This window comes from Anolis sagrei, chromosome 13, assembly GCF_037176765.1.
Source record: "Anolis sagrei isolate rAnoSag1 chromosome 13, rAnoSag1.mat, whole genome shotgun sequence".
Lineage (NCBI taxonomy): Eukaryota > Metazoa > Chordata > Lepidosauria > Squamata > Dactyloidae > Anolis > Anolis sagrei.
This window is the reverse complement of record NC_090033.1, coordinates 15,963,069-15,976,126: the sequence shown is the minus strand read 5'-3', so window position 1 is coordinate 15,976,126 and position 13,058 is coordinate 15,963,069. Positions and strand designations below refer to the sequence as shown.

Genomic DNA, 13,058 nt, shown 5'->3' with positions numbered 1-13,058 from the left:
CTTTAAAACTTGCTTCTCTGGCTTAAGCCAGAAAAGCGGGGGGGAAGCAAACGGAGGAAATTCACCCTTCTCTGGTTTAAAACCGGCTTCTCTGGCTTGAGCCAGAAGCAGGAAAAGCAAAGGGAGGAAATTCACCCTTCTCTGGTTTAAAACTGGGTTCTCTGGCTTGAGGCAGGGGCAGGAAAAGCAAAGGGAGGATATTCACCCTTCTCTGGTTTAAGACTGGCTTCTCTGGCTTGAGCCAGAAGCAGGAAAAGCAATGGGGGGAAATTCACCCTTCTCTGGTTTAAAACTGGTTTCTCTGGCTTGAGACAGAAGCAGGAAAAGCAAAGGTGGGAAATTCACCCTTCTCTGGTTTAAAACCGGCTTCTCTGTCTTGAGCCAGAAGCAGGAAAAGCAAAGGTGAGAAGTTCACCCTTCTCTGGTTTAAAACTGGCTTCTCTGTCTTGAGCCAGAAGCAGGAAAAGCAAAGGTGAGAAGTTCACCCTTCTCTCGTTTAAAACTGGCTTCTCTGGCTTGAGCCAGAAGCAGGAAAAGGAAAGGTGGGAAATTCACCCTTCTCTGGTTTAAACTGCTTCTCTGGCTTGAGTCAGAAGCAGGAAAAGCAAAGGGAGGAAATTCACCCTTCTCTGGTTTCAAACTAGCTTCTCTGGCTTGAGCCAGAAGCAGGAAAAGCAAAGGTAGGATATTCACCCTTCTCTGGTTTAAAACTGGCTTCTCTGGCTTGAGCCAGAAGCAGGAAAAGGAAAGGTGGGAAATTCACCCTTCTCTGGTTTAAACTGCTTCTCTGGCTTGAGTCAGAAGCAGGAAAAGCAAAGGGAGGAAATTCACCCTTCTCTGGTTTCAAACTAGCTTCTCTGGCTTGAGCCAGAAGCAGGAAAAGCAAAGGTAGGATATTCACCCTTCTCTGGTTTAAAACTGGCTTCTCTGGCTTGAGGCAGGGGCAGGAAAAGCAAAGGTGGGAAATTATCCTTCTCTGGTTTAAAACTCGCTTCTCTGGCTAGAGGAAAAGCAGGAAAAGCAAAGGGAGGACATTCACCCTTCTCTGGTTTAAAAATTTCGAAAAAATTACGAAAAAATTACGAAATAATTACGAAATAAATGGAAAAAATTACGAAATAATTACGAAATAATTACAAAATAATTACAAAATAATTACAAAATAATTACAAAATAAATTGAAATAATTACGAAATAATTATGAAATAATTACGAAATAATTACGAAATAAATTGAAAAAATTACAAAATATTTACGAAAAAACTACGAAATAATTACGAAAAAATTACGAAATAATTACAAAAAATTACGAAATAATTACAAAATAATTACGAAATAAATTGAAAAAATTGTTTCGAATCTTTATTACTCCTCACACAATTCCTGCGTGGCTCGATATTGGATCGTAAGCTAATTTAAATACGAATTAATAACGAATTATGAAATTAACGAACGAAACTGCCCAAGCCTAATGTACTAGGTCTGTTTCAATAGCCTTTCTTGCTTCGTCCGTTCCAAAAAGCTCATTGAGAGACAAGGATTGAAATCCATGCAAGGAAAGGAGGAGGAGCGGGGATGGATTTGCTCTTCTCTCTCTCTCTCTCTCTCTCTCTCTCTCTCTCTCTTTCTCGCTGGGAGATTGCGCCTTAATTCTCTCTAATGCTGCTCAGCCACGCAGGCAAAGCGAGGCTGACCTCGAGCTATTTATATCAAAAATACCCTGCAATCTCTTCCCAGCATCTGCCGGGAGCGGATTATTACCACGGCCAATGGTTTCCCTTTCTTTCTAATGAGTCTTTCTTTCTACCAAACTCCCCTCACAAGCGCTCCACTTGGCATTTGTGTGGCCAATCCTCGTGGCTGATTTCTCTTCCTGGGTGATCAATGCCGTTCCCTAATCGGTTCTATCTTCAAAATATAGGGAAAGTTGATTAAACGGTCAAAAACTTTGTTTCTGCAGGAGGGACGATATATAGGACTAGCTGTACCCTGCCACACGTTGCTGTGGCCAACCTTCCTTCCCTCTTTCTCTCCTTTCTTTCTTTCTCTCCTTCCTTCCTTCCTTCCTTTCCTATTTTCTTTTCTTCTCTCTTTCCTTCCTGCCCTTTTTCTTTCCTTCTCTCCTTCCTTCCCCTTTTTTCTTTCATTCTCTCCTTCCTTCCTCCCTCCCTTTTTTCCTTCCTTCCTTCCCTCCTTCCCTTTTTTCTTTCATTCTCTCCTTCCTTCCTTCCCTCCCTCTTCCCTTCCTTCCTTCCCTTTTTTCTTTCCTTCTCTCCTTCCTTCCTTCATTCCGTCCCTCTTTCCTTCCTTCCTTCCCTTTTTTCTTTCATTCTCTCCTTCCTTCCTTTCTTCCTTCTTTCCTTCCTTCCTTTTTTCCATTCTCTCCTTCCTTCCTTCCCTTTTTTCGTTCATTCTCTCCTTCCTTCCTTCCTTCCTTCCTTCCTTCATTCATTCATTCCCTTTTTTCTTTCATTCTCTCCTTCCTTCCTTCTTTCCTTCCCTTTTTTCTTTCTGTCTCTCCTTCCTTCATTCCCTCCCTCTTTCCTTCCTTCCTTCCCTTTTTTCTTTCATTCTCTCCTTCCTTCCTTCCCTTTTTTCTTTCACTCCTTCCTTCCTTCCCTCTTTCTGTCTTTCCTTCCCTTTTTTCTTTCCTTCTCTCCTTCATTCCTTCCTTCCTTCCATCCCTCCCTCCTTCCTTCCTTCCTTCCTTCCTCCCTCCCTTTTTTCTTTCTTTCCTGCCTTCCCTCCTTCCTTCCCTTTTTTCTTTCATTCTCTCCTTCTTTCCTTCCCTCCCTCTTCCCTTCTTTCCTTCCCTTTGTTCTTTCATTCTCTCCTTCCTTTCTGCCTTCCCTTTTTTCTTTCATTCTCTCCTTCTTTCCTTCCCTTTTTTCTTTTATTCTCTCCTTCCTTCTTTTTTTCCTTCATTCCTTCCTTCCCTCCCTCTTTCCGTTTTTCCTTCCCTTTTTTCTTTCCTTCTCTCCTTCCTTCCTTCCCTTTTTTCTTTCATTCCTTCCTTCGCTCCCTCTTTCCTTCCGTCTTTCCTTCCCTTTTTTCTTTCATTCTCTCCTTCCTTCCTTCCTTTTTTCTTTCATTCCTTCCTTCCCTCCCTCTTTCCGTCTTTCCTTCCCCTTTTTCTTTCCTTCTCTCCTTCCTTCCTTCCCTTTTTTCTTTCGGTCTCCCCTGCCTTCCTTCCCTCCCTCCTTCCTTCCTTCCTTCCTTCCTTCCTCCCTTTTTTCCTTCCTTCCTTCCTTCCTTCCTTCTTTCCTCCCCTCCTTCCTTCCCTTTTTTCTTTCATTCTCTCCTTCCTTCCTTCCTCTTTTGTAGAGACAAGACATCTACAATTTTTATTCCTTCCTTTCCTCCCTCTTTCGGTCTTTTCTTCCGTTTTTTTCTTTCATTCTCTCCTTCCTTCCTTCCCTCCCTCTTCCCTTCCTTCCCTTTTTTCTTTCATTCTCTCCTTCCTTCCTTCCTTCCTCTTTTCTTTCATTCCTTCCTTCCCTCCCTCTTTCCGTATTTTCTTCCGTTTTTTTCTTTCATTCTCTCCTTCCTTCCTTCCCTCCCTCTTCCCTTCCTTCCCTTTTTTCTTTCATTCTCTCCTTCCTTCCTTCCTTCCTCTTTTCTTTCATTCCTTCCTTCCCTCCCTCTTTCCGTATTTTCTTCCGTTTTTTCTTTTATTCTCTCCTTCCTTCCCTCCCTCCCTCTTCCCTTCCTTCCCTTTTTTCTTTCATTCTCTCCTTCTTTTCTTCCTTTCTTCCTTCCCTTTTTTCTTTCCTTCTCTCCTTCCTTCCTTCCTTCCTTCCTTCCCTGGTCTACGGGATGCTGGGAGCTGTAGTCTGGAAGAGAGCATTGATATGCTATTGTGTGTGTTGTTTGCCAGGGGGAGTCATTTTTGCGCATGCGCTGTAGTGACTTTTTGGGGTTTTTTTTGGCTTTTTAAGTCCCTTCCACTGTGTTTTTTGACGTTTTTGTGAGTGATGGTCACTCGTTGGCCTGAGAGGTGTCTTGTGTCCAAATTTGGTGTCAATTCGTCAAATGGTTTTTGAGTTATGTTAATCCCACAAACGAACATTACCTTTTTATGTATATAGATTATAATTATAATATATTTTAGAATTATAATATATTAATATAATATAATATAATATTATATATATATATATATATATATATATATATATAATATAATATATAATATATTATATTATATATATATATATATAATATTATATTATATTATATATATTATATATTATTATATATTATATTATATTATATTATTATATATTATATATATTATTATATATTATTATATATTATATTATATTATATATATTATATTATATTATATTATATTATATTATATTATATTATATTATATTATATTATATATTACACTAGTAGTTTGGATCCTCAGCAGCTGCACACAATGGATTTTAGCGATGATTTGATGGATTGGAAGGCGTTCAGAGTGGCTTCTTATGGGATTAATGTTCGAAGTGTGACTGTTCCTATGAGATCGGATTTCCCACCACAGCATCTGTGCATTCAACGGGAGGTCCAAAAACACAGTGTAATCACATTTGAAAATAATAATAATAATAATAATACAAATAATAATAAGACCAATTGTAATAATAATGATGATAATAATAACAGTATGTAACAAAGTTTGAAAATAATAATATTAATAATAACAATAATATTAACACTATGTAACAAAATATGATAATAATACAAATACTAATAATAACACTATGTAACAAAATATGATAACAATAATATTATTAGTACAAATAATAATAACATTATGTAACAAAGTTTGAAAATAATATTAATACAAATATTAATAACACTATGTAACAAAATATGGTGATAATAATAATACAAATAATAATAATACTATGTTACAAAACATGAAAATAATAATAATAATATTAATACAAATAATAATAACAGTATGTAACAAAGTTTGAAAAATATATTAATACAAATAATAATAATAATACTATGTAACAAAACATGACAATAATATTAATACAAATAATAGTAATAATAACACTATGTAACAAAACATGACAATAATATTAATACAAATAATAGTAATAATAACACTATGTAACAAAGTTTGAAAATAATATTGATACAAATAATAATAATAACACTATGTAACAAAATTTGGAAATAATATTAATACATATAATAATAAGAACACTTTGTAACAAAATATAAAAATTATAGTAATATTAGTACAAATAATAATAATAACACTATGTAACAAAATATGAAAATAATAATATTAGTGCAAATAATAATAATAACACTATGTAACAAAGCTTGAAAATAATACTAATACAAATAATAATAATAACACTATGTAACAAAATATGAAAATAATAATAATAATAGTACAAATAATAATAATAATAATACTATGTAACAAAACATGAAATTAATATTAATACAAATAATAATAATAATAATAATAATAATAACAACACTATGTAACAAAATATGAAAATAATAATAATAATAGTACAAATAATAATAATAACAACACTATGTAACAAAGCTTGAAAATCATATTAATACAAATAATAATAATAACACTATGTAACAAAATATGAAAATTTTTGGATGGCCATCTGTCAAGGGTGCTTTGATGGTACTTTTCCAGCATGAAGGCAGAAGGGGGGTTGGACCAGATGGCTTTTGAGGGGTCCTTCCCACTCTAGAATTTGGTGATTCTGTCATTCCGTGATTCCGTCATTCTATCATTCTGTCATTCCATCATTCCACGGCTCTGTGATTCTGTCATTCCATGATTCCATCACTCCATCATTCAGTCATTCCATAACTCTGTGATTCTGTGAGTCTGTCATTCCATGATTCCATCACTCCGTCCGTCAATCCATCACTCCATCATTCTATCATTCCATAATTTTGTGATTCTGTAATTTCTTCATTCTATGATTCCATCACTCCATGATTCTGTAATTCCATAACTCTGTGATTTCGTCATTCCATCATTCCGTTATCCTGTGATTTTGTCACTCTGTGATTCCCTCATTCCATTATTCTGTCATTCTGTCATTCCATCACTCCATGATTCTGTCATTCTGTGATTCCCTCATTCCATGATTCTGTCATTCCATCACTCCATTATTCTGTCATTCTGTGATTCCATCATTCCATGATTCTGTCATTCTGTGATTCCCTCATTCCATGATTCTGTCATTCCGTCACTCCATGATTCTGTCATTCTGTGATTCCATCTTTCCATGATTCTGTCATTCCGTCACTCCATTATTCTGTCACTCTGTGATTCCCTCATTCCATGATTGTGTCATTCTCTCACTCCATTATTCTGTCACTCTGTGATTCCCTCATTCCATGATTCTGTCATTGTGCCACTCCATTATTCTGTCATTCTGTGATTCCATCATTCCATCATTCTGTCATTCCGTCACTCCATGATTCTGTCATTCTGTGATTCCATCTTTCCATGATTCTGTCATTCCGTCACTCCATTATTCTGTCATTCTGTGATTCCATCATTCCATGATTCTGTCATTCCGTCACTCCATCATTCTGTCATTCTGTGATTCCATCATTCCATGATTCTGTCATTCTGTCACTCCATCATTCTGTCATTCCGTCACTCCATCATTCTGTCATTCTGTGATTCCCTCATTCCATGATTCTGTCATTCCGTCACTCCATTATTCTGTCATTCTGTGATTCCATCATTCCATCATTCTGTCATTCCGTCACTCCATCATTCTTTCATTCTGTGATTCCATCATTCCATGATTCTGTCATTCCGTCACTCCATTATTCTGTCATTCTGTGATTCCATCATTCCATGATTCTGTCATTCCGTCACTCCATCATTCTGTCATTCTGTGATTCCATCATTCCATGATTCTGTCATTCCGTCACTCCATTATTCTGTCATTCTGTGATTCCATCATTCCATGATTCTGTCATTCTGTGATTCCCTCATTCCATGATTCTGTCATTCCGTCACTCCATCATTCTGTCATTCTGTGATTCCATCATTCCATGATTCTGTCATTCCGTCACTCCATTATTCTGTCATTCTGTGATTCCATCATTCCATCATTCTGTCATTCCGTCACTCCATCATTCTGTCATTCTGTGATTCCATCATTCCATGATTCTGTCATTCCGTCACTCCATTATTCTGTCATTCTGTGATTCCCTCATTCCATGATTCTGTCATTCTGTGATTCCCTCATTCCATGATTCTGTCATTCCGTCACTCCATCATTCTGTCATTCTGTGATTCCATCATTCCATGATTCTGTCATTCCGTCACTCCATTATTCTGTCATTCTGTGATTCCATCATTCCATGATTCTGTCATTCTGTGATTCCCTCATTCCATGATTCTGTCATTCCGTCACTCCATGATTCTGTCATTCTGTGATTCCATCATTCCATGATTCTGTCATTCCGTCACTCCATTATTCTGTCATTCTGTGATTCCATCATTCCATGATTCTGTCATTCTGTGATTCCATCATTCCATGATTCTGTCATTCTGTGATTCCCTCATTCCATGATTCTGTCATTCCGTCACTCCATCATTCTGTCATTCTGTGATTCCATCATTCCATGATTCTGTCATTCCGTCACTCCATTATTCTGTCATTCTGTGATTCCATCATTCCATGATTCTGTCATTCTGTGATTCCCTCATTCCATGATTCTGTCATTCCGTCACTCCATGATTCTGTCATTCTGTGATTCCATCTTTCCATGATTCTGTCATTCTGTGATTCCCTCATTCCATGATTCTGTCATTCCGTCACTCCATGATTCTGTCATTCTGTGATTCCATCTTTCCATGATTGTGTCATTCTCTCACTCCATTATTCTGTCACTCTGTGATTCCCTCATTCCATGATTCTGTCATTGTGCCACTCCATGATTCTGTCATTCTGTGATTCCATCATTCCATGATTCTGTCATTCCGTCACTCCATGATTCTGTCATTCTGTGATTCCATCTTTCCATGATTCTGTCATTCCGTCACTCCATTATTCTGTCATTCTGTGATTCCATCATTCCATGATTCTGTCATTCCGTCACTCCATCATTCTGTCATTCTGTGATTCCATCATTCCATGATTCTGTCATTTTGTCACTCCATCATTCTGTCATTCTGTGATTCCCTCATTCCATGATTCTGTCATTCCGTCACTCCATCATTCTGTCATTCTGTGATTCCATCATTCCATGATTCTGTCATTCCGTCACTCCATCATTCTGTGACTTTGTGATTCCATCCTTCCATGATTCTGTCATTCTGTCTCTCCATTATTCTGTCATTCTGTGACTCTATGATTCTATCCTTCCATGATTCTGTCATTCCGTCACTCCATCATTCTGTCATTCTGTGATTCCATCATTCCATGATTCTGTCATTCTGTCATTCTGTGACTCCGTGATTCTGTCATTCTGTGACTCTGTGGTTCCATCCTTCCGTGATTCTGTCATTCTGTCACTCTATCATTCTGTCATTCTGTGACTCTGTAATTCCAGCATTCCATGATTCTGTCATTCCCTCACTCCATCATTCTGTGACTCTGTGATTTCTTCCTTTCATGATTCTGTCATTCCGTAACTCCATCATTCTGTCATTCTGTGACTGTGATTTCATCCTTCCATGATTCCGTCACTCTGTCGTTCTATGATTCTATGATCCATTTGGGATAGTTGTGGAGTTGAAGGCTGAGCAACCCAGCAGACATGCCTTTGGTTTCCCATCAGAGAGGCTGTGTCAAGCCCTCCCTCCTCCACTTGGCAGATGGACGCCCCGCCCCATAGAGCTTTAAGCCGAGGAGATCTGGGTTTCCCCTTCAGCCAGCAGAAGCGTCTGTGCTCGCAGCAGACCCAGAGCCAGGAGAAGAGGGACTTGCATTGGATGTGAGCCCAGGCATCTCCGCTCATGGCGTGCGGGTCGCAGGCCACGCCGGCCCTCTTTCTATACACACCTGCCTATTTACAATGTCGGACGGAGCTGCATTGCCCTCGTTGGCCCTTCCGTCCAATCTCCGAAGCCACCAAAGGAGGGGTCGCTAACAGGTAAGTTGGGCAAAGCTAACTGGTAGGCAGAGGTGGCCCTAGGTAATTTTCAATGGTAAGCAAACAATATTTTGGCGCCCCCCCCCCCCAAACCAATTATTGATATATATTTTCTGTTCGTCGTGGGAGTTCTGTGTGCCATATTTGGTTCAAGTCTATCATTGGTGGAGTTCAGAATGCTCTCGGGCCCCTTCCATTTACAGAGGTGCCTTTGCACCCCTGGCAAAAAAAAGTGTACTGCGACTGCTTACTTTGCGTAATGGATGAGCCGCCCCTGCTGGTAGGTATGCGTATTTTGTTTCTAAAGTGTTTCTAAAGTAACACTTTAGAAACACCAATGCTTCTGCTTCATCCTGGAAAGAAGTGACGAGTGGAGTGCCATCAGCAGGGTTATGGGCCCGGTCCTGTTCAGGATATTCATTAATGACTTAGATGAAGGGTTGGAAGGCATGATCATCCAGTTTGCAGATGACACCAAATTGGGAGGGAGAGCCAGTACTCCAGAAGACAGGAGCAGGATTCAAAACCATCTTGACAGATGAGAGAGATGGTGGGCCAAAACAAACACAAGGAAGTTCAACAGGGACAAATGCAAGGTACTCGACTTAGGCCACATCTCTATTCTGCCACATCTGGAATCACACTATGTCCAAGGGAGATGTTGACAAGCAGGAATGTGTCCAGAGGAGGGTGACTAAAATGATCAAGGGTCTGGAGAACAAGCGCTATGAGGAGCAGCTTAAAGAACTGGGCATGTTTAGCCTTCAGAAGAGAAGATTGAGTGGAGACATAATGAGGGCCATGTATAACTATGTGAGGGGAAGTCATAGGGATGAGGGAGCAAGCTTGTTTTCTGCTGCCCTGGAGACTAGGATGCAATGGAGATTCAATCTGAACATGAGGAAGAACTTCCTGACTATAAGAGCTGTTCACCAGTGGAACTCTCTGCCTTGGAGTGTGGTGGAGGCTCCTTCTTTGGAGGCTTTGAAAAAGAGTCTGGATGGCCATCTGTCAGGGGTGCTTTGAATGCAATATTCCTGCTTCTTGGCAGAATGGGGTTGGCCTGGATGACCCACGAGGTCTCTTCCAACTCTAGGATTCTATGATTCTATGAAGCAAAGCAAAGCCAAAAAGGCTGCCTTTCGTCTCGCCTTGAGGAGAGGGAAGCAGCAGGGAGAAAGCAGAGTTCACTGGGAAAGAGACGGAGAAAGCACATATTTTTGGGAATTCGTCTCTTCCAATTCCAGGATTCTATTATTCTGTTATGAGTGAAAATTTATGACTATCGTGGTGAAACTTGCTACGATTATACAGCACATTTACCACTCTTAGCCCATCAGGTTTCAGAATGTTTCACTTTTCACTTCTACACAATGACACAAGATAACGCGGGATCGTCCCCACCAACTTTCAGAAATATTCCTGGGTTATTAATGTCATTAATATCGCCAACACTTTGTCTTGTGAGATATCCTGCTCTAGTTTTCCAATGAATATCTTTCTCATCGAGTCTCAACCAAGTCAATGTAGTTTGTTGCAATGAAATTTCTGGAGTAGGAAAACTAATTTCTAAGTACGGACAGCACAATGAATCAGGAATAACACTTTCAAACCGGGAACAATAGATGGAGAGCTTTGGATGGCCAAGGAGATGATGGATTGGTGACCATCTGGAGGCCTTCATTACTGTAGAGCAGGTATGGGCAAACTTAGGTCCTCCAGGTGTCTTGGACTTCAACTCCCACAATTCCTAGCAGCCTCGGGCTCCTTCCTTTCCCCCCTCGGCTGAGGCCGAGGGGGGAAAGGAAGGGTCCCGAGGCTGTTAGGAATTGTGGGAGTTGAAGTCCAAGACACCTGAAGGACCTAAGTTTGCCCATAACTGCTGTAGAGTGTTACATAGTGTAAAGATATAGAGATGCTCTTTCCTTCCTTCCTTCCTTCCTTCCTTCCTTCCTTCCTTCCTTCCATCCCTTTTTTCTTTCCTTCTCTTCTTTCTTCCTTCTCTTCCTCTTCCCTTCCCCCGTTTCTTTCCCTTCCTCTTTCTCTCCTCCTTTCTCTCCTTCCCTCCTTCCCTCCCTCCTTCTTTCCTTCCTTCTTTCCTTCCTTCCTTTCTTTTCTTCTCTCCTTCCTACCTTCCTCTTCCATTTCTTTCCCCCCTTTCTTTCCCTTCCTCTTTCCCTCCTCCTTTCGCTCCTTCCTTCCCTCTTTCCTTCCTCCCTTCCTTCCTCCCTTCCTTCCTTTCTTCCTTTTCTTCTCTCCTTCCTTCCTAACTTCTCTTCCTCTTCCATTTCTTTCCCCCTTTTCTTTCCCTTCCTCTTTCTCTCCTCCTTTCGCTCCTTCCTTCCCTCTTTCCTTCCTTCCTTCCTTCTCTTCTTTCTTTCCTTCTCTCCTTCCTATCTTCTCTTCCTCTTCCATTTCTTTCACCCCTTTCTTTCCCTTCCTCTTTCTCTCCTCCTTTCGCTCCTTCCTTCCCTCTTTCCTTCCTTCCTTCCATCCTTCCTTCCATCCTTCCTTCCTTCCCTCTTTTCTTTCCTTCTCTCCCTCCTTCCTTCCTTCCTTCCTTCCTTCCTTCCTTCCTTCTCTTCCTCTTCCCTTCCTTCCCTCTTTTCTTTCCCTCCCTCTTTCTCTCCTCCTTTCTCTCCTTCCTTCCTTCCTTCCTTCCTTCCTTTTTACTTTCCTTCTTCCTTCCTTCTCTTCCTCTTCCCTTCCTCCCCCTTTTCTTTCCCTCCCTCTTTCTCTGCTCCTTTCTCTTCTTCCTTCTCTTCCTCTTCCCTTCCTCCCCCCTTTTCTTTCCCTCTCTCTTTCTCTCCTCCTTTCTCTCCTTCCTTCACTCTTTCCTTCCTCCCTTCCTTTTTACTTTCCTTCTCTCCTTCCTTCCTTCCTTCCTTCCTTCCTTCTCTTCCTCGTCCCTTCCTCCCCCATTTTCTTTCCCTTCCTCTTTCTCCCTTTTCTTCCTTCTCTATCTATTCTTGGACTGCAACTCCCAGCAGTCTTCCTGATGGATCGATCTACCTACCTATCTACCTCTATCTAATCTACCTATCTGGGGGATTGCTGGGAGTTTTAGTCCACGAATAGGAAATTGGAAATATGCAGGAATTGGGATGCTCTCAAAGAAATTCAAGGAGAAGAAAACTTGCATCTTGGAAGCGGTGCATTTGGATCATCCTCCTCTTCTAAAGGGCCGGGTCTAGGGGATGCTGGGAGCTGTAGTCTGGAAGAAAGTATGGATATGATATTGTGTGCCTTGTTTGTCAGGGGAAGTCATTTTTGCGCATGCGCTGTGGTGTCTTTTTGTTTTCGGGGCTTTAAAAATCCCTTCTCTTGTGTTTTTCAGTGTTTTTATGAGTGATGGTCACTCGTTGGCCTGAGAGGTGTCCTGTGTCCAAATTTGGTGTCAATTCGTCCAGTGGTTTCTGAGTTATGTTAATACCACAAACGAACATTACATTTTTATTTTGCGCATGCGTTGTAATGTTTTTCGGCTTTTAAGTCCCTTCCGCTCTGTTTTTTTTGGGGGGGTATTTTTATGAGTGATGGTCACTCGTTGGCCTGAGAGGTGTCTTGTGTCCAAATTTGGTGTCAATTCATCCAGTGGTTTCTGAATTATGTTAATACCACAAACAAATGTTACATTTTTATTTTGCGCATGCGTTGTAATTTTTTTTGGCTTTTAAGTCCCTTCCGCTCTGTTTTTTTGAGTGTTTTTATTAGTGATGGTCACTCGTTGGCCTGAGAGGTGTCTAGTGTCCAAATTTGGTGTCAATTCGTCCAGTGGTTTCTGAGTTATGTTAATCCCACAAACGAACGTTACATTTTTATTTTGCGCATGCGTTGTAATGTTTTTTGGCTTTTAAGTCCCTTCTGCTCTGTTTTCTGTTTTTTGTGTGTGTTTTTATGAGTGATGGTCACTCGCTGGCCTGAGAGGTGTCTTGTGTCCAAATTTG

The 13,058-nt window shown here is 40.2% G+C and overlaps 1 protein-coding gene across 3 annotated transcripts in view; it reads left to right on the top strand.

The window, feature by feature from the left end:
• Positions 1 to 13,058, top strand: part of LACTBL1 (lactamase beta like 1) — a 54,826-nt gene that overhangs the window by 10,084 nt on the left and 31,684 nt on the right. Inside the window, exon 1 of one of the 3 annotated variants that reach the window (XM_067472828.1) lies at positions 8,866 to 9,111. The exons of the other annotated variants lie outside the window; for them this stretch is intronic. The gene's annotated coding sequence lies outside the window, so the exon portion shown is untranslated. Of the gene's footprint in view, positions 1 to 8,865; positions 9,112 to 13,058 lie in introns of those variants that run through there. 3 annotated transcript variants of the gene reach the window in all.